We start from the raw sequence: 18,693 nt of genomic DNA on the forward strand, positions 1-18,693 counted from the left end.
AGGCGACAGACACACCTCCCACGGCTTGTGGCGCCAGTGTTGGCGACAAACTGTAATGAACACAGGCCTGGCTCAACAGCCCCTTGCAGGGGGTGACAGTTGGCAGCTGTCAGGACCCCTTTCATCTCGGATCCCTCCCCATAACCCAAGACTTGTGCCGCAGAAATCACAGGTCCCAGTGCGGGGTTCAGGCAGCCTCACAGATGGAGGGGCCTCCCAGACACACAAGGGTCAACCTTCCCATGCACCGACCTGCCTTTGTATAGGAGGATGTTGGTGGGGCAAGGGGTGACACACAGGCCCTTTCCCAAGCCAAGCCTCTAGCACCCACAGAAATCCCCTACTCTGGCCCCCACCCAGATTCCCGCCCCGTGCAGTACCTGGCTGGGCTGGGCTGAAGGGGGGCTGTCTGTATCCTGGAGGTGACACTGACCCAAAGGAAGGGCCAGCAGCCGTGGCCTTATATAGGGGGACCTAGGCTGTGCTATTGGCTGGGAGGGGTTGTCCCCAGGGAGGAGTTCTGGAGGGCAGCTGAGCCTCTCACCTCCCTGCTCGGGCACCATGCCCACCCTGAACCCAGGCATGCTTTGCGCCCAGCCCCATGGCCTTGTATGGGCTGAGCCGCCCCAGGGGCTGGGCTCACGCCCCCCCACCAAGCTGATACCCTGACCAAGTGCTGAGTTGGGCTGGCGGTGGGGACAGCTGGCCCCCCGCCGGGAACATCGGACGGTGGCTGGGAACGTCCCAAGCACGTAGAAGCCACCGTCCCCTGGCCCCTGAGTCTCCTTCAGCCACCAGCCCTTCCTGTGGCCCTCGGCTCCCCCTGTGCCCCCTGGGCCCTCACCCCTACCCGAGTCCCAGCGGCACCTCGGGGAACCAAGGTGTGGCTCCAGGAGGAGCAGATACCCTGTGAGCTGGAGGAAGCAGAGGCCAGGAGAAGGACCAATTGCAATGGAGGGCAGTCTAACCCCAGAAACCCGCGCTTGGGCGCCCCTTCCTCCTAGGGACTGAGTGGAGGGGAAACTGAGGCTGGCTGAGTTGGAGAGATTCAAACTCAGGGCAAGGGTGGGAGGCGGTGGTCACCCTCCCCCCCACTTAACCCTCGCCCCCTCGGTGCCACTGGGAGATTTCCGCTGTGCGGGGGACAGGGAGGGTCTCGGTCGCCGGGAAAGGAGTTATTTTTAGAGGGCGCTTTGCTGTCTCCTCTGCCGCAAAGGCCGAGACCCGAGGCGCTGGGTATGGGGGGGTTCGGGGGCAGGTGTTGGAGGGGGGTTCGCCACGTGTCCTGGTTAATTATAACCGGGCGTCTCGGGTGTCCTCGGGCCTCGCCTCCTTACAAGGGCAGCCACGGGGCCCTGGGTGGCCGCTCCCACCTCCCGGGGAAGGGGGCTGGGCAGCGACGCCGTTCAGAGTGCGGGCGCCAGACTCGCGCAGATCTGGGCAGAGCAAGCGCTCTCGGCGCCTCGGCTGTGAGCAAGGACTTCCAGGGCTGAGAAGGGGGTTCTGTGGAGGAGAGTACAGTATAGAGGAAGCCGCTTTCTCCTCCTGGGACGCGCCAGGATTGCAGGCTGATCGGGTCTCCTCCTCCAGGGAGCTCCCAGGATTGCGACGAAGAAAAGAATGTCCCTTCCCTCTGGGTTCCTCCCTATCCCAGGGTCTCCTGGGTCTCCTTCACATCTTCTTAGGCAGGTGAGGACTGGCTTAGAGAAAGGGAGCCTCTGTGCCTCTCCCTCAGACTCCTGATCTGAGCGGGGAGGGGAGAGGGGTGCTTTAGAAATATTTACATGGGGCCCAGCCCTTTCCCCCCTTTCCCAGCCACCTCAGATTGCCAAGGGTCTCCTTCACGGTTACGGAAACTGAGGCCCAGAAAACTAAATGGAACTGGTCTCGAAACAGGGATCTATCAGGCACTTCCTGAGGCTACAACAAAACACAAAACCCCCGCCGTCCTGGAGGTGATAGTGCAAGAGGGTCACAGATGAGGGGACGGCACAGCAGCAGGGGAGGTCGAGGCAGGCCTCTTTGGGAAGATGACATCTGAGCAGAGACCTGAAGGAGAACAGGGAGCCAGCCATGTGCGGCTCTGGGAGGAACAGCAGGTGCAAAGGCGCTGAGGTGAGAATGGCTGGGCACATCTGAGGACAGACAGGAAGGAGGCCAGGGGGCTGGAGCAGATGGGGCCAAGGAGAGAGTGGGAGGAAGAAGATGAGGTTGGAGGGGAGACAGGAGCCGACCCATGGTGCCCTAGGGGCTGTGGGAGGAGTTTTAATCCCATTGTGATTGACAGTGAAAATGTTAGATGGGCCGGGCACAGTGGCTCAGGCCCGTAATCCCAGCACTTTGGGAGGCAGAGGCGGAGGCGGGTGGATCACTTGAGGCCAGGAGTTCAAGACCAGCCTGGCCAACATGGTGAAACCCCATCTCTACTAAAAGTACAAAAATTAGCCTGGCATGGTGACACACGCCTGTAATCCCAGCTAGTCAGGAGGCTGAGGCATAAGAATTGCTTGAACCTAGGAGGTGGAGGTTGCAGTGAGCTGAGATGGCACCATTGCCCTCTAGCCTGAGTGACAGAGCAAGACTCAGTCTCAAAAAAAAAAAAAAAAGAAAGAAAAGAAAAGAAAAAGAAAATGTTAAATGAACCAGGTATAGAAAGACAAACATCACAAGTTATTTGTGGGATCTAAAAATCAAAACAAGGAGGCTGAGGCAGGAGGATTGCTTGAGCTCAGGAGTTCGAGACCACCCTGGTCAACGCGGTGAAACCCTGTCTCTACTAAAAATACAAAAATTAGCCGGGCATGGTGGGACACACCTATAGTCTCAGCTACTCAGGAGGCCGAGATGGGAGGATCACTTGAGCCTGGGGAGGTGAGGCTGCAGTGAGCTGTGATCGCACTGCTGCACTCCAGCCTTGGTGACAGAGCGAGACTGTGTCTAAAAAAAAAAACAAAACAAAAAACAATTGAACTCAGGGAGACAGAGCAGAAGGATGGACTCCAGAGCCTGAGAAGGGTAATAGGCCAGGTGCAGTGGCTCACACCTGTAATCCCAGCACTTTGGGAGGCCAAGGAGGAAGGATTCCTTGAGCCCAGGAGTTAGAGACCAGCCTCGGCAACATAGCTAAACCCCGTCTCCACAAAAAATAAAAAAAACTACAAAAATTATCTGGGCGTAGTGGAGTGCATCTGTGGTCCCAGCTACTCAGGAGGCTGAGGCAGGAGGATTGCTTGAACCCAGGCAGTCGAGGCTGCAGTGAGCTGTGATCGAGCCACTGCTGCACTCCATCGTGGGCAAGAGAGTGAGACCCTGTCTCACACACACAAAAATTAATTAAAATAAAGGAGTATAATTGGATTGTTTGTAATATAAAGGATAAATGCTTGAGAAGATGGATACCCCATTCTCCACGATGTGATTATTACAAGTTGCATGCCTGTATCAAAACATTTCATGGCCGGGTGCAGTGGCTCACGCCTGTAATCCCAGCACTTTGGGAGGCCGAGGTGGGCAGATCACCTGAGGTCGGGAGTTCAAGACCAGCCTGATCAACGTGGAGAAACCCCGTCTCTACTAAAAATACAAAATTAGCCAGGGTGGTGGCACATGCCTGTAATCCCAGCTACTCGGTAGGCTGAGGCAGGAGAATTGCTTGAACTCGGGAGGCAGAGGTTTCCGCGGGCCGAAATCGCGCCATTGCACTCTAGCCTGGGCAAAAAGAGTGAAACTCCATCTCAAAAAAAAAAAAAAAAGAACAAAACGTTTCATATACCCCATAAATATACACACCTACTAAATACCTACAAAAAAATTTTTAGAATAATTTTTTAAAATATTAAATGGAAAAAATCATCATCATCATCCCACTGTGAGATTGACAGGAGGCACTGAGGGTCATAAGCAGGGAAGAGGCTGGATCCATGCCACACACATTTTGGGTGGCACGGCCCAGCCACACCTTGTGGGAGGGTTTTTTTTTTTTTTTTTTGAGACGGAGTCTTGCTCTATCACCCAGGCAGGAGTGCAATGGTGCGATGTCAGCTCACTGCAACCTCCGCCTCCCAGGTTCAAGCGATTCTCCTGCCTCAGCCTCCCGAGTAGCTGGGATTACAGGCATGGGCCACCACGCTCTGCTAACTTTTATATTTTTAGTAGAGAAGGGGTTTCGCCATGTTGGCCAGGCTAGTCTCAAACTCCTACCTCAGGTGATCCACCCGCCTCGGCCTCCCAAAGTGCTGGGATTACAGGCGTGAGGCACCCTGCCGGGCCCATTGCACATTCTTTTTAGCCACACAGTGCCAGAAGCCCTTTCTATGTTCGGGGATTCCCCACTGTAAGCCCTCCTCCTTTGGAGAAGCCAAAGATGCCAGAAACTCAATTTCCCAGAATCCCTTGCAGCAATGGTCCAGGCCAGTGACCTGGGCTGAGCCAATCAAACGCTCCAGCAGGACCTTGTGCCGTGAGCTCCCTCTGCTTTGAGTCTTAAAGAAACAATTGGCCTTGGGGAGCTTTACAACCCTCATCACGTATCTTCATCCCACCCCCCAGAGCCCGACTGTCAATCCGACCGCTGCCCCTCCACTGCCCACTCTAGCTCAAGACCCCCTCCGCTCTTCCTCCTGACCCAACTTCCTCCCTGGACTCCTGTCCCAGTCTGTGCCACTCCCACCTAAACCCTACCTGCTGACCTCCCCTCCTCAGAGCTTGCCATGGCTCCCCAGTGCCCTCAAGGTAAATGAGTATTTGTTGACTAAATAAATAATAGTAACTGTATCTGGCAGATGTAGGCGAGAGTAACCACTACCCAGCTTAAATAGAAAGGACTCTGCTATTGGCTGGGCGCAGTGGCTCACGCCTGTAATCCCAGCACTTTGAGAGGCCGAGGCGGGCGGATCACGAGGTCAGGAGATCGAGACTATCCTGGCTAACACGGTGAAACCCTGTCTCTACTACAAAAATATACAAAAAAAAAAAAAAAAAAAAAATTAGCCGTGCGTGGTGGCAGGCGCATGTCGTCCCAGCTACTCCGGGGCCTGAGGCAGGAGAATGGTGTGAACCCGGGAGGCGGAGTTGCAGTGAGCCGAGATCGCACTACTGCACTTCAGCCTGGGCGACAGAGCGAGACTCCATCTCAAAAAAAAAAAAAAAAAAAAAAAAAAAAAAAAAGGACTGTACGTACTATCATGTATTAGGCACTGACAAAATCGTTGGAAGGGCTGAAGGAACACTGCTCGGGCCCCAGAACTACTTTCCTACTTTCCCTCTGGAAAATCTAGTCTTTAGCTTTCCAGCCTCTTCATTGACAGGAGAATGTGCTAGAAGGAGGTTATCATGGACATTAAACAGCCACTCCACAAAGAAGCTTTTGTTTGTTTGTTTGTTTAGACATGGGTTCTTCATAGGGTCTCGCTATGTTGCTCAGGCTGGAGCACAGTAGTTATTCACAGGCACAATCATAGTGCACTGCAGCCTCCAATTCCAAGCCTCAAGCAATCCTCCCACTTCAGCCTCCCGAGTAGCTGGGACTACAGGCACGCACCACCACTCCAGGCCCTGACAGTTAACTTTTATTGAATACACCTATATGTCAAGTACTGTGGTAAGTGCTTTACATATGTTGACTTATTTAACGTCCCCAACAATAAGGCTCAGAGAGGTTAAGTGACTTGCCCAAAGTCACACAGCTGGAAGGGGGCAGAACTGGGAATCAAATAGGTACAAGGCTGCCAAGAATGGATTCAGGCTTTGGTGGAAATAACTTCCAGGCTTCTCCCCGATGTCAGACTGTATTGTCAGCCTCTTTCTAGGTCATCAGGCTCTAGTGTACCCACTTCCCCAACCCATCTCCCATCACCCCAGCCATCTGACTTCAGGGTCCAAGCACTTTAATGGGTATTCACTAGTTTAATTTTCCAACAGTCCTATGAAGTGAGTACTGCCAATTTTTTTTTAATTTACTTTTCTTCTGGGAGTCTAGAAGGTACTGCCGTTTTTACAAATCAGGAAAGTAAGGCTGGCCCAGAGAGGTTGCAACACTTATCGAAAGTCACACAGCAGGGAAGTAGCAGAACAAGACTGGACTAAGCTGTCAGTCCTGGAGCTTGTCTTCCTCATCTCTTCCTGATCCCCACTTCTTCATGTCGAACCCCCTTTTCACAGAGGACGAACGCTGGGGCCGAGAAAGGGCAAGGGAGTTACCTAAGGTCACAGCCAGTATAACTGGAATTACAGTCTACACTCTTCTCCCTGCATTCCCAAGGCAGCCCTGCCCTCAAACCCTGTCTTACTCTTAAGCATCTCATCTGTCTCTGTCCCTACCCTCAGGAAGAGGCTGCCACCTCCAGGAGAGACTCCGGGAGGGCAGCACTCCACCCCCATGGCCCACCACCTGCAATACCCTCCCCCATGCACTCCTCAAATCCCTTTCCCAAACTGGGCCATTTACCATGCCATTTGATTCATAGAAGACAAGTTGTAAATCAAGGCCAGACCCAGGGCTGGGGAGTTGAGACCCTGCCCATTCCACCTTTCTCTTCCTGGAGAGCCAGGCCAGCCTGCAGCCCCATAATCAGCTGACCAGGGTCTGGTCCATAGGGTAGTGGGTGGTGAATGAAATAACGTCTTTCATGGCTCCCAACTTGTCCTGCCCCAGTCTCCAAACCAATCAATCTTTTTTTTTTTTTCTTTGAGATGGAGTCTCGCTCTGTCACCCAGGCTGGAGTGCACTGATTCGATCTCGGCTCACTGCAACCTCTGCTTTCCGGGTTCAAGCCGTTATCCTGCCTCAGCCTCCTGAGTGGCTGGGATTCCAGCTGCCATCCACCAGGCTTGGCTAATTTTTGTATTTTTAGTAGAGACAGGGTTTCACCATGTTGGCCAGGCTGGTTTCCAACTCCTGACCTCAAATGATCCGCCCTCCTTGGCCTCCCAAAGTGCTAGGATTACAGGCGGGAGCCACTGCGCCTGGCCTAATTTTTGTATTTTTAATAGAGATGGGGTTTCACCATGTTGGCCAGGCTAGTCTTCAACTCCTGACCTCAAGTGATCCGCCCGTCTCAGCCTCCCAAAGTGCTGGGATTACAGGCATGAGCCACTGCACCCAGCCCCAGATCAATCAATTTTATCAAATTAGCTATACATTTCCCTCTAGGTGCTGCTTTAGCTTTATCCCAGGTTGTTTTTTGTTTTGTTTTGTTTTTTTCTTGATGTTGTTTGTTTGTTTAGACACAGGATCTCACTGTCTCCCAGGCTGGAATGCAGTGGTATGATCTTGGCTCATTGCAGCCTCCATCTCCTGAGCTCAGCGATCCTCCCACCTCAGCCTCCTCAGTAGCTGGGATCACAGATGCGTGCCACCACGCCCAGCTAATTTTTGTATCTTTTGTAAAGACACAGTCTTGCTATGTTGCCCAGCCTGGTCTTGAACTCCTGACCTCAAGCAATCCTCCTGCCTCAGCCTCACAAAGTGCTGGGATTGTAGGTGTAAGCCACCATACCTGGTGTGTTTTTTGTTTTTGTTTTTGTTTTTTTGAGACGGAGTCTCGCTGTGTTGCCCAGGCTGGAGTGCAGTGGTGTGATCTCGGCTCACTGCAAGCTCCGCCTCCCGGGTTCATGCCATTCTCCCGCCTCAGCCTCCCGAGTAGCTGGGACTGCAGGTGCCTGCCACCACACCCAGCTAAATTTTTTGTGTGTTTTTAGTAGAGACAGGGTTTCACTGTGTTAGTCTGGATGGTCTCGATCTCCTGACCTCGTGATCCACCTGCCTCGGCCTCGCAAAGTGCTTGGATTACAGGCGTGAGCCACCGCGCCCGGCCCATACCTGGCCTGTTTTTATATTCTATTATCGTTTCAAATGTATTTTTATTGGAACTGTTATATTTGGAGTGTATGGATGTTCACACTTATTCATATTTTATTTTCTCAAATTTACTCTTTTTTTTTTTTTTTTTGAGATCGAGTTTGGCTCTTGTTGCCCAGGCTGGAGTGCAATGGCGGATCTCGGCTCACCGCAACCTCTGCCTCCCAGGTTCAAGCGATTCTCCTGCCTCAGCCTCCCGAGTAGCTGGGATTACAGGCATGTGCCACCATGCCTGGCTAATTTTTGTATTATTAGTAGAGACGGGGTTTCACCACGTTGGCCAGGCTGGTCTCAAACTCCTGACTTCTTGATCCTCCTGCCTCGGCCTCCCAAAGTACTGGGATTACAGGCATGAGCCACTGCGCCCGGCCAAATTTACTCTTTTTATTGAGGCATAATTTATTTTCTTTCCTTCCTTCCTTCCTTCCTTCCTTCCTTCCTTCCTTCCTTCCTTCCTCCCTCCCTCCCTCCTTTTTTTTTTTTTGAGACGGAGTCTCACCCTGTCACCCAGGCTAGAGTGCAATGGCGCGATCTCGGCTCACTGCAACCTCTACCTCCCGGGTTCAAGCGATTCTCCTGCTTCAGCCTTCAGAGTAGCTGGGACTACAGGTGCACACCACCACACCTGGCTCATTTTTTGTATCTTTAGTAGAAACGGGGTTTCACCATGTTGGCCAGGCTGGTCTCGAACTCCTGACCTCGTGATCCACCCACCCAGGCCTCCCAAAGTGCTGGGATTACAGGTGTGAGCCACCGTGCCCGGCCTATTGAGGCATAATTTCTATTGGGTGAAGTGCCCTAATCTTAAAATCAATGAACTTTTATATTCGTGTACATGTGAATAAGCATCACCAGGATCTAAATAGAGACTACTACCAGCTCCCAAAGAAACTCTCTCATGTCCCCTCCCAGTGAATGTCTCTCTCTCCTCCAAGAAAATGTTCTCGCTGAGCACAGTGGGAGGCCTAGGTGGGTGGATCACTTGAGGTCAGGAGTTCGAGACCAGCTTGACCAACACCGTGAAACCCCATCTCTACTAAAAATACAAAAAATTAGCCAGGCGTGGTGATGCATGCCAGTAATCCCAGCTACTTGGGAGGCTGAGGCAGGAGAATCTCTTGAACCCGGGAGATAGAGGTTGCAGTGAGCCGATATAGTGCCACTGTACTCCAGTCTGGGCAACAACAGTGAAATTCCATCTCAAAGAAAGAAAAGAAGAAGGCCGGGCCACCCTCTGCCTCCTGGGTTCAAGCGATTCTCCTGCCTCAGCTGCCTGAGTAGCTGGGATTACAAACACGTGCCACCACGCCTGGCTAATTTTTGTATTTTTAGTAGAGACAGGGTTTCACCATGTTGGTCAGGCTGGTCTTGAACTGCTGACCTTGTGATCTGCCCACCTCAGCCTGAAAAGTGCTGGGATTATAGGCAGGAGTGACCGCACCCGGCCCATTTGTCTGATTTCTTTTGCTCAACTTTTTTTCTCTTCGGATTCCTTTTTTTCTTTCTTTTTTTCTTTTTGTACAGATGGGGTGGGTCTTGCTATGTTGCCCAGGCTGGTCTTGAACTCCCAGCCTCAAGTGAGCCTGCATCCTCCAATTCCAGGGCTCCAGGCTTAGCCTCCCAAAGCGCTGGTGTGGCAGGAGAATAGGGAATTAGGGTAACTGGGGGTTCATCAGGTACAGCCAGTTTGCATAAGCAACGGGATAGCAGGTGCAGTCAGTTCATAGAGGCAGGAGAGCCACAGGTGCATACAGGCTATATTCTCCCTCCCATGATAATAAGCCACTCCAGCCTCTGATTGACTGCAAGCCAGGTCTCCACTTGGGCTCTGATTGGTCATGAGCCAATCCTTCATAGAGTGTAACCAATTGGAGGCCTCTGAAGGGCACCTAGGGGTGTTGCCGGGTCCTTTTTATCTTAATAAAAACCCTAACTGGAAGGCCTGGCGTGGTGGCTCGCCTGTAATCCCAGCACTTTGGGAGGTCAAGGCGGCCAAATCACTCAAGATCAGGAGTTTCAGACCAGCCTGGCCGACATGGTGAAATCCTGTCTCTACTAAAAGTACAATAATTAGCCGGGTGTGGTGGCGCATCCGTGGTGGCTCGTGCTAGGAGTCCCAGCTACTCAGGAGGCTGAGGTAGGAGAATCGCTTGAACGCGGGAGGTAGAGGTTGCAGTGAGCTGAGATCATGTCACTGCACTCCAGCCTGGTCAACAGAGCGAGATTACGTCTCAAAAAAAAAAAAAAAAGACAACCCTAATTGGGGAGGTGCTCCAGCCCGCTCCCACTCTCTGAATTGTCTTGGATAAATCTCTGCTTTGTCTTCTGTTGCTTCGTTCTTTTTTCCTTTTTCTTTTTATTGAAACAGACTACCCCAAAATGCAATAACTTTTTGTTCGTTTGTTTGTTTTTGAGACGGAGTCTCGCTCTGTCACCCAGGCTGGAGTGCAGTGGCGCAATCTCGGCTCACTGCAAGCTCCGCCTCGCAGGTTCACGCCATTCTCCTGCCTCAGCCTCCCGAGTAGCTGGGACTACAGGCGCCCGCCACCACGCCCGGCTAATTTTTTGTATTTTTAGTAGAGACGGGGTTTCACTGCATTAGCCAGGATGGTCTCCATCCCCTGACCTCGTGATCCGCCCGCCTCGGCTTCCCAAAGTGCTGGGATTACAGGCATGAGCCACCGTGCCCGGCCTAATAACTTTTTTTGTTTTCTTTTTTTGACTCACTCTGAGGCCCAGGCTGGAGTGCAGTGGTGCGATCTTGGCGCACTGCCATTTCCACCTCCCAGGTTCAAGCGTTTCTCCTGCCTCAGCCTCCGGAGTAGCTGGGTTACAGGTGTGTACCACCACACCCAGCTTATTTTTTTTTCTTGAAATTTTAAAATCCCTCAAAAACGTTATTATACAGGTGAATTTTGATCGTCATGATGGGCTTATTGGTAGGATTTCTGGTAACAAGCACGGGCACCAGGGCCTCCAAACTTTTTGGACTCAGAGCGACGGGGATCAGCTACCAGCAGGGTCTGGTCATACTGGATGAGGATGTCTTTGATCTCCTTCTTGGAAGACTCATCCACATATTTCTGGTAATAGGCCACCAGGGCTCTGGAGATGGACTGACAGCATAAATCTAGGCCACGTGACCACTACCCTTCACAGGGACATGGATGTCCACACCAGCAAATGGCTCCTTGCTGAGACCGAGAAAGAGAACTGGCTCCAGCAGCTTCTATTGTAGTGTGCGCAGCTTGATCATCTCCAGGAGCCGCCCATTCACCTTGATGAGGCCATCGCCGCGTTTGCAGTCCACCACAGCTGTGGCTGTTTTCTTGCCACCGAAGACCTGCACAGATTGCAGCTGGCCCTCGGACCGCATGGCTGCGAGCGTGAACTAGAGACCCTCACCACGTGGCGCTGCAATCAGAAAAAAAAAGCTAATTTTTTTTTTTTTTTTGAGAGGGAGTTTCGCCCTTGTTGCCCAGGCCGGAGTGCAATGGCGTGATCTCGGCTCACTGCAACCTCCGTCTCCCCGGTTCAAGTGATTCTCCAGCCTCAGCCTCCTGAGTAGCTGGGATTACAGGCGTCTGCCACCACACCCGGCTAATTTTTGTATTTTTAGTAGAGACGGGGTTTCACCACGTTGGCCAGGCTGGTCTCAAACTCCTGACCTCAGGTGATCCACCCACCTCGGTCTCCCAAAGTGCCAGGATTACAGGCATGAGCCACTGCACCTGGCCATTTTATTTTTATTTTTATTTTTTTACATTTTATTTTTGGTTCATGGTTTTTTACATTTTATTTTGGTACATTTTTATTTTGGAGACAGGTTCTCACCTCTTGCCCCACTCTTTTTCACCCAAGCTGGAATACAGTGGTGCCATCATAGCTCACTGCAACCTTGACCTCTGGGGCTCCCACCTCAACCTCCCGAGCAGCTGGAACTACAGGTGTGCACCACCACACTTGGCTCATTTTAACTTTTTTTTTTTTATGGAGATGGGGATCTTGCTATATTGCCCAGGCTGGTCTCAAACTCCTGGTCTCAAGCAGTCCTCCTGCCTTGGCCTCTCAAAGTGCTGGGATTACAGGTGTGAGCCACCATGCCTGGTCAATAGCTCTAAAATGGATGTGGGGTTGGCTGAGAGTTGGCCAATCCAGGCCGGGCTCAGATGGGAAGTTCTGCTTCATATGGGAACCTTGTGGAGTGCAGGCTGAGGGGAGAGGAAGCTCTCAGGGGAAGCCCGTCTCATGGCGATGCTGAGATGCAAAAAGAAATGTTCAAGGTCTCTTGAGACCTAAGCTCAGAACTGACACGACTGTCACTTGTGCCCCTCTGCTATTGGCCAAAGCAAGTCACATGGCCACACCCAAAGTTCAAGGCCCATCATTTTGTCGTCCTCCACAGGTAAGGATTATATCAGGTGTGCTTTTCTTAAATGGGCCCACACACTCGTACATCCACACACGATCATATTCATGGAATATCTCTGGAAGTATATTGGAAACGGTCATCAGATTTACTTGTGCGAAGGGTGTCCGGGGATCAGGGAGAGAGAACGCTTACTTTCACTCTGTGGTCTTTTATTCTCTATGTCTATGAACGTTTTTTCTGACTGCATTCCTTTTTTTTTTTTTTTTTTTTTTTTTTGAGATGGAGTCTCACTCTTTCGCCCAGGCTGGAGGGCAGTGGTGCGATCTTGACTCACTGGAACCTCTGCCTCCCGGGTTCAAGTGATTCTCCTGCCTCAGCCACCCGAGTAGCTGGGACTACTAGCACGTGCCACCATGCCCGGCTAATTTTTTGTGTGCCTTTTTTTTTTTTTTTTTTTTTTTTTGAGATGGAGTCTTGCTCTGTCCCCCAGGCTGGAGTGCAGTGGCGCGATCTCGGCTCACTGCAATCTCCACCTTCCGGGTTCATGCCATTCTCCTGCCTCAGCCTCCCGAGTAGCTGGGGCTACAGGCGCCTGCCACTGCACCCAGCTAATTTTTTGTATTTTTAGTAGAGACGAGGTTTCACCGTGGTCTCGATCTCCTGACCTCGTGATCCGCCGGCCTCGGCCTCCCAAAGTGCTGGGATTACAGGCCTGAGCCACCACGCCCGGCCTTTGTGTGCATTTTTAGTAGAGACGGGGTTTCACCATGTTGGCCGGGCTGGTCTCAAACTCCTGACCTCAAGTGATCCACCTGCCTTGGCCTCCCAAAGTGCTGGGATGACAGGCGTGAGCCACCACTCCTGGCCATTATTTTTTAAATTAAAAAATAATGGCCAGAAGGTGAAAACAGAAAAGCTCCCACCCTGTGTACCCATTTTCCTGACGTGGCAAACTAAGGCCTTAAGGGATAGGGTGGAGTATTTGTTGGATATGCAAGCAATTTCTCCTCTCTGAGCCTCAGTTTCCTTTTTTATTTATTTTTTGAGACAGGCTGTCACTCTGTCACCCAGGCTGGAGTGCAGTGGTATGATAATAGCTCACTGCAGGCTCAGACTCCTGGGCTCAAGCAATCCCCCTGCTTCAGCCTCCTGAGTTGCTGAGACCACGTGTGATACATCACACATGGCTAATTTTTTTTAAAATATTTTTTTGGCAGGTGGGTGATGCCTGTAATTCCAGCACTTTGGGAGGCCAAGGCAGGCAGATCATTTAAGGTCAGGAGTTGGAGACCAGCCTAACCAACATGGTGAAACCCTGTCTATACTAAAAATACACAAAAATTAGCCGGGGGTGGTGGCGCATGTCTGTAGTCCCAGCTACTCAGGAGGCTGCGGCAGGAGAATTGCTTAAACCCGGGAGGCGGAGGTTGCAGTGAGCTGATATCGTGCCACTGCATTCCAGCCTGGGCGACAGAGTAAGACTCCATCTCAAAAAAATAAACAGGCTGGGCCCGGTGGCTCACGCCCATAATCCCAGCAGTTTGGGGGGCTGAGGTGGGCAGATCACTTGAGGTCAGGAGTTTGAGACCAGCCTGGCCAACATGGTGAAACCCCATGTCTACTAAAAATACAAAAAAAATTAGCCAGGTGTGGTTCCTGTAATCCTAGCTACTCAGGTGGCTGAGGCAGGAGAATTGCTTTAGCCCAGGACACGGAGGTTACAGTGAGCCAAGATCACGCCACTGCACTCCAGCCTGGGCGACAGAGTAAGACTCTATCTCAAAAAAAATAAATAAATAAAATTTTTTTTTGTAGAGATAAGTTCACCCTATGTCCCCCAAGTTGGTCTCAAACTCCTAGGCTCCAGCAATCCTCCTGCCTCGGCCTCCTGAAGCCCTGGGATTACAGGTATGAGTCACCACATCCGGCCAGTTTCCTCATTTTTAGGTGGGGCTGGTAATAGTGCCTACCTTGGGGGGTCAGCTACAAAGATTCTGGGGCTCTGCTACTCCTTGGCTGTGTGACCTAAGACAAGTTACTCAGCCTCTCTGTGCCTCATGTTTTTCACCTGTGGAATGGAGTGAATCATCGCAGCTGGTGTGAAGGTTAACAATTTGTGTACAGGAGTTGGCACAGGGCCAGTCTGGGGTAAGAACTCAAACATCAGCCATTGTTGGCGTTGTGCAGAAGTACTTGGAACAGGGCTGGCCTAAAGGAAGGTTTTCCTGGCCAGGTGTGGTGGCTCACGCCTGTAATCCCAGCACTTTGGGAGGCCGAGGCAGGCAGATCACGAGGTCAGGAGATCAAGACCATTCTGGCTAACATGGTGAAACCCCGTCTCTACTAAAAATACAAAAATTAGCTGGGCATGGCGGCACGCGCCTATAGTCCCAGCTACTCCGGAGGCTGAGGCAGGAGAACTGTATGAACCTGGGAGGCGGAAGTTGTAGTGAGCCGAGATTGTGCCACTGCACTCCAGCCGGGGAGAAAGAGCATGACTCCGTCTCAAAAAAAGAAAAACAACAACAGCAGCGACAAAAGCAAGAAAGGTTTTCCTTAGTTAACACTTTCTTCTTCTTTCAATCTTTATCTCATTTAAGTCTCACCTCCATGCTGTGTGATGAGTGTGATCATCCCCATTTTACAGACGAGGAGACAGAGGCTCAGCCAGAGATCATTGTTCCCCCGGTTTACATGGACTAGAAATGGCAGGGCCAGGATTTAAACCTAGATCTGCCTGGCTCCCCGCCCGGCTCCATCCCCTGCCCTCCCCCAACACACATAGTATTTACCGGGTGCTACCCTGTTCTAAGCCTTTTCTGGGGGATTATACACTAATCCTCACCACAGCCTTAAAGTAGGGTACCCTGTGAGTCTCGTTTGACAGACTAGAAATCTGAGGTCCAGAGAGGTTACTTCTTGGCTCAGAGGGTCACACAGCTAGCAAATGACCCAGCTGAGATTTGTCCCTGCTGCCTGGCTCCAGTCCCTGCACTGCCTGTGGTAAGCGTGTGGCAGATCCAGATCCAAAGTCCAGCGTCGTGAGGCCAAAAAAATGGGGGGCATGGGGAAGGCTCTGCTGCCCCTCGATCCTGTGCTGTTGAAATAGCTGGAGCTAGCACTTTGGAAGGCCGAGGCGGGTAGATCACCTGAGGTCAGGAGTTCGAGACCAGCCTGGCCAACATGGTGAAACCCTGTCTATACTGAAAATATAAAAATTAGCTGGGCATGATGGTGCACACCTGTAATCCCAGCTACTCTGGAGGCTGAGGCAGGAGAATCACTTGAACCTGGGAGATGGAGGTTTCAGTGAGCCGAGATCACGCCATTGCACTCCAGCCTGGGCAACAGAGACAGTCTTTTTTTTTTGGGGGGGGGGGTGGGGATGGAGTTTTGCTCTTGTTGCCCAGGCTGGAGTGCAATGACGCGATCTTGGCTCACTGCAACCTCCGCCTCCCTGGTTCAAGTGATTCTCCTGTCTTAGCCTCCTGACAAGCTGGAATTACAGGCCCATGCCACCAAGCCCGGCTAATTTTTGTAATTTTAGTAGAGACACGGTTTCATCATATTGGTCAGGCTGGTCTCGCCCTCCTGATCTCAGGTGATCCGCCCTCCTAGGCCTCCCAAAGTGCTGGGATTATAGGCATGAGCCACCACTCCTAGTGAGATGCTGTCTTAATTAAAAAAAGAAAGAAAGAAATAGCTGGAGCTTGGCACAGTGGCTCATGCCTGTAATCCCAGGACTTTGGGAGGCCAAGGCACGAGGATCGCTTGAGGTCAGGAGTTCAAGACCAGCCTGGGCAACATAGGGAGACCCCCATCTTTACAAAAAACAACAAAAAGTAGCTGGGTATGGTGGTGCATTTGTAGTCCCAGCTACCTGGGACTTGGGAGGCTGAAGAGGGAGCATTGCTTAAACCCGGGAAATCAAGGCTGCAGTGAGCTATGACTGCCACTGCACTCCAGCCTGGGTGACAGAGTGACATCTGTCTTTTAAAAAAGCTGGAGTAGGCCGGGCATGGTGGCTGACGCCTATAATCCCAGCACTCTGGGAGGCCGAAGCGGGTGGATCACCTGAGGTCAAGAGTTCAAGACCAGCCTGGCCAACATGGGAAACCCCATTTCTACAAAAATATAAAAATTAGCAAGGCATGATGGCGGGTGCCTGTAATCCCAGCTGCTTGGGAGGCTGGGGCGGGAGAATCGCTTGAACCTGGGAAGCGGAGGTTACACAGTGAGCCAAGATCGTGCCACTGCACTCCAGCCTGGGCAACAGAGCAAGACTGTCTTAAAAAAAAAAAAAATGCTGGAGTAGTTAGGATATGAGTTTGAATTTTTATTTCCATGATTCAATCAGCACCTATTCTCCCAAATGCCTTCTCTGCGTTGGGCCTGTGCTAGGTGGCACTGGGGACACAGTGGAGACTGACATGGCCCCTGGCCTCCTCCTCCCTTCTTGGGGCTCATAGTCTAATATGGGACTGACCTGTCTTCCCCACACTGATGACCCAGAGTTGGCAGGGCTGGATGTGGGAGCCCAAGAGGCTGGAAACCTGGGAAATAAGAAAGGGCTTCCTGGAGGAGGAAGCATCAGCACTGGGGCTCAGACAACAGGGAAGTAGAGGGCACGTTGGCTGCAATTCGGAGGGAGTGCGGAGCTGTGCCGAGTCTGGGGTTTGGTCCACGGACCAGCAGCGCCCTCTGCTGGAAGCATTTCATAGTGCAGTGACCGGGGTACCGCGCGCATTGAGCCATGTATGTATGTATGCATTTATTTATTTTTGAGATGGAGTTTCGCTCTTGTTGCCCAGGCAGGAGTGTAATGGTGTGATCTCGGCTCACTGCAACCTCTGCCTCTGGGGTTCAAGCGATTCGCCTGCCTCAGCCTCCCAAGTAGCTGGGATTACAGGCGTGCGCTACCACACCCGGCTAATTTTGTATTTTTAGTAGAGATAGGGTTTCACCATGTTGGCCAGGCTGGTCTCGAACTCCTGACCTCAAGTGATCCAGTCCCCTCGGCCTCCCAAAGTGCTGGGATTACAGGTGTGAGCCACTGCGCCATCCTCAAGTTATATTAGAATCGTGTCCTCCCAGCTTTGGCCAGCTTACTATTCTAGGACTTGATTCCTTCATTCAGTCACAATTTATTGAGCACCAACTTTGCATCAGGCTCTTGCTGAAGATAACAGTGCTGACAATATACAGCCCTGCCCTCAGAGCTGACATAGTAGAGGAGAAAAAGGAACCCATAATATACAGTCAGTAGCGAGTATTTACTAAGTACTTTCTATGTGCGAGGCCCTGATAAAAGTACTGTCCTGGCCAGGCGCGGTGGCTCACGCCTGTAATCCCAGCACTTTGGGAGGCCGAGGTGGGCAGATCACCTAAGGTCAGGAGTTCGAGATCAGCCTGGCTAACATGGCGAAACCCCGTCTCTACTAAAAATGGAAAAATTAGCTGGGCATGGTGGCGGGCGCCTGTAATCCCAGCTACTTGAGAGGCTGAGACAGGAGAATGACTTGAACCCAGGAGTTGCAGTGAGCCAAGATAAGATAGCGCCATTGTACTCCAGCCTGGGTAACAGAGCGAGACTGTGTCTCAAAAAAAAAAAAAAGTACTGTCCCTGTATTAGTTAACATTCAATTCTCAAAGCCTTAGACTATTTCTATTTTATTGACTAGGGAAACTGAGGCACAGAAAGGTTAAGTTACTTGCCCAAGGCCTGCACAGCAAGTAAGTGCCGGAATCAAATTTGAACCCTGAGCCCAATTCTTAGATATCACATTCCCTTGCCAATAACATAATATATATTATAAAACATAACATAATGATGTGATATATGTTATATAAAATAACTTTAGGGGCCGGGGGCGGTGGCTCACTCCTGTAATCCCAGAACTTTGGGAGGCCGAGGCAGGAGGATCACTTGAGGTCAGGAGTTTGAGGCCAGCCTGGCTGACCTGGCGAAACCCCGTCTCTACTAGGAATATAAAAAGCAGCCGGGCGTGGTGGCAGACACCTGTAGTCGCAGCTACTCGGGAGACTGAGATGGGAGAATCGCTTGAACTTGGGAGGTGGAGGTTGCAGTGAGCCGAGATCGCGCTACTGCACTCCAGCCTGGGTGACAGAGCGAGACTCCCTCTCAATAAATAAATAAATAAATAAAATAATTTTAGGCCCTGAAAAGTTTGTGAACAAAATCAAGAGGAGTATGTAATGTTTTGGTGGAAGGGTGCCATTTAGAAGGGGGCAATCAGGGAAGGCCTGCTGGAGGAGGTGGCCTTTGAGAAGAGACCTAAAGACGATGAGATCTGTGGGAAGAGAGATCGAAGCAGGCCACACAACCAAGGAAAAGGCTCTGGGGCAGGCACTGCAAGAAAGCCACCGGTCTGGGATCTAAAGTTTCCAAGGTTTTAGCTTGGCCAAGGCCCCTGCGCTACAATCACCCTGATTCGAGGTGTCC

General features: G+C 51.5%; 1 pseudogene; it reads right to left on the reverse strand.

The window, feature by feature from the left end:
- Positions 1-1,272: 1,272 nt before the first annotated feature.
- On the reverse strand, positions 1,273-13,464 carry LOC129394669 (small ribosomal subunit protein uS9-like; annotated as a pseudogene).
- Positions 13,465-18,693: the final 5,229 nt, after the last annotated feature.

This window comes from Pan paniscus, chromosome 20, assembly GCF_029289425.2.
Source record: "Pan paniscus chromosome 20, NHGRI_mPanPan1-v2.0_pri, whole genome shotgun sequence".
Classification (NCBI taxonomy): Eukaryota; Metazoa; Chordata; class Mammalia; order Primates; family Hominidae; genus Pan; species Pan paniscus.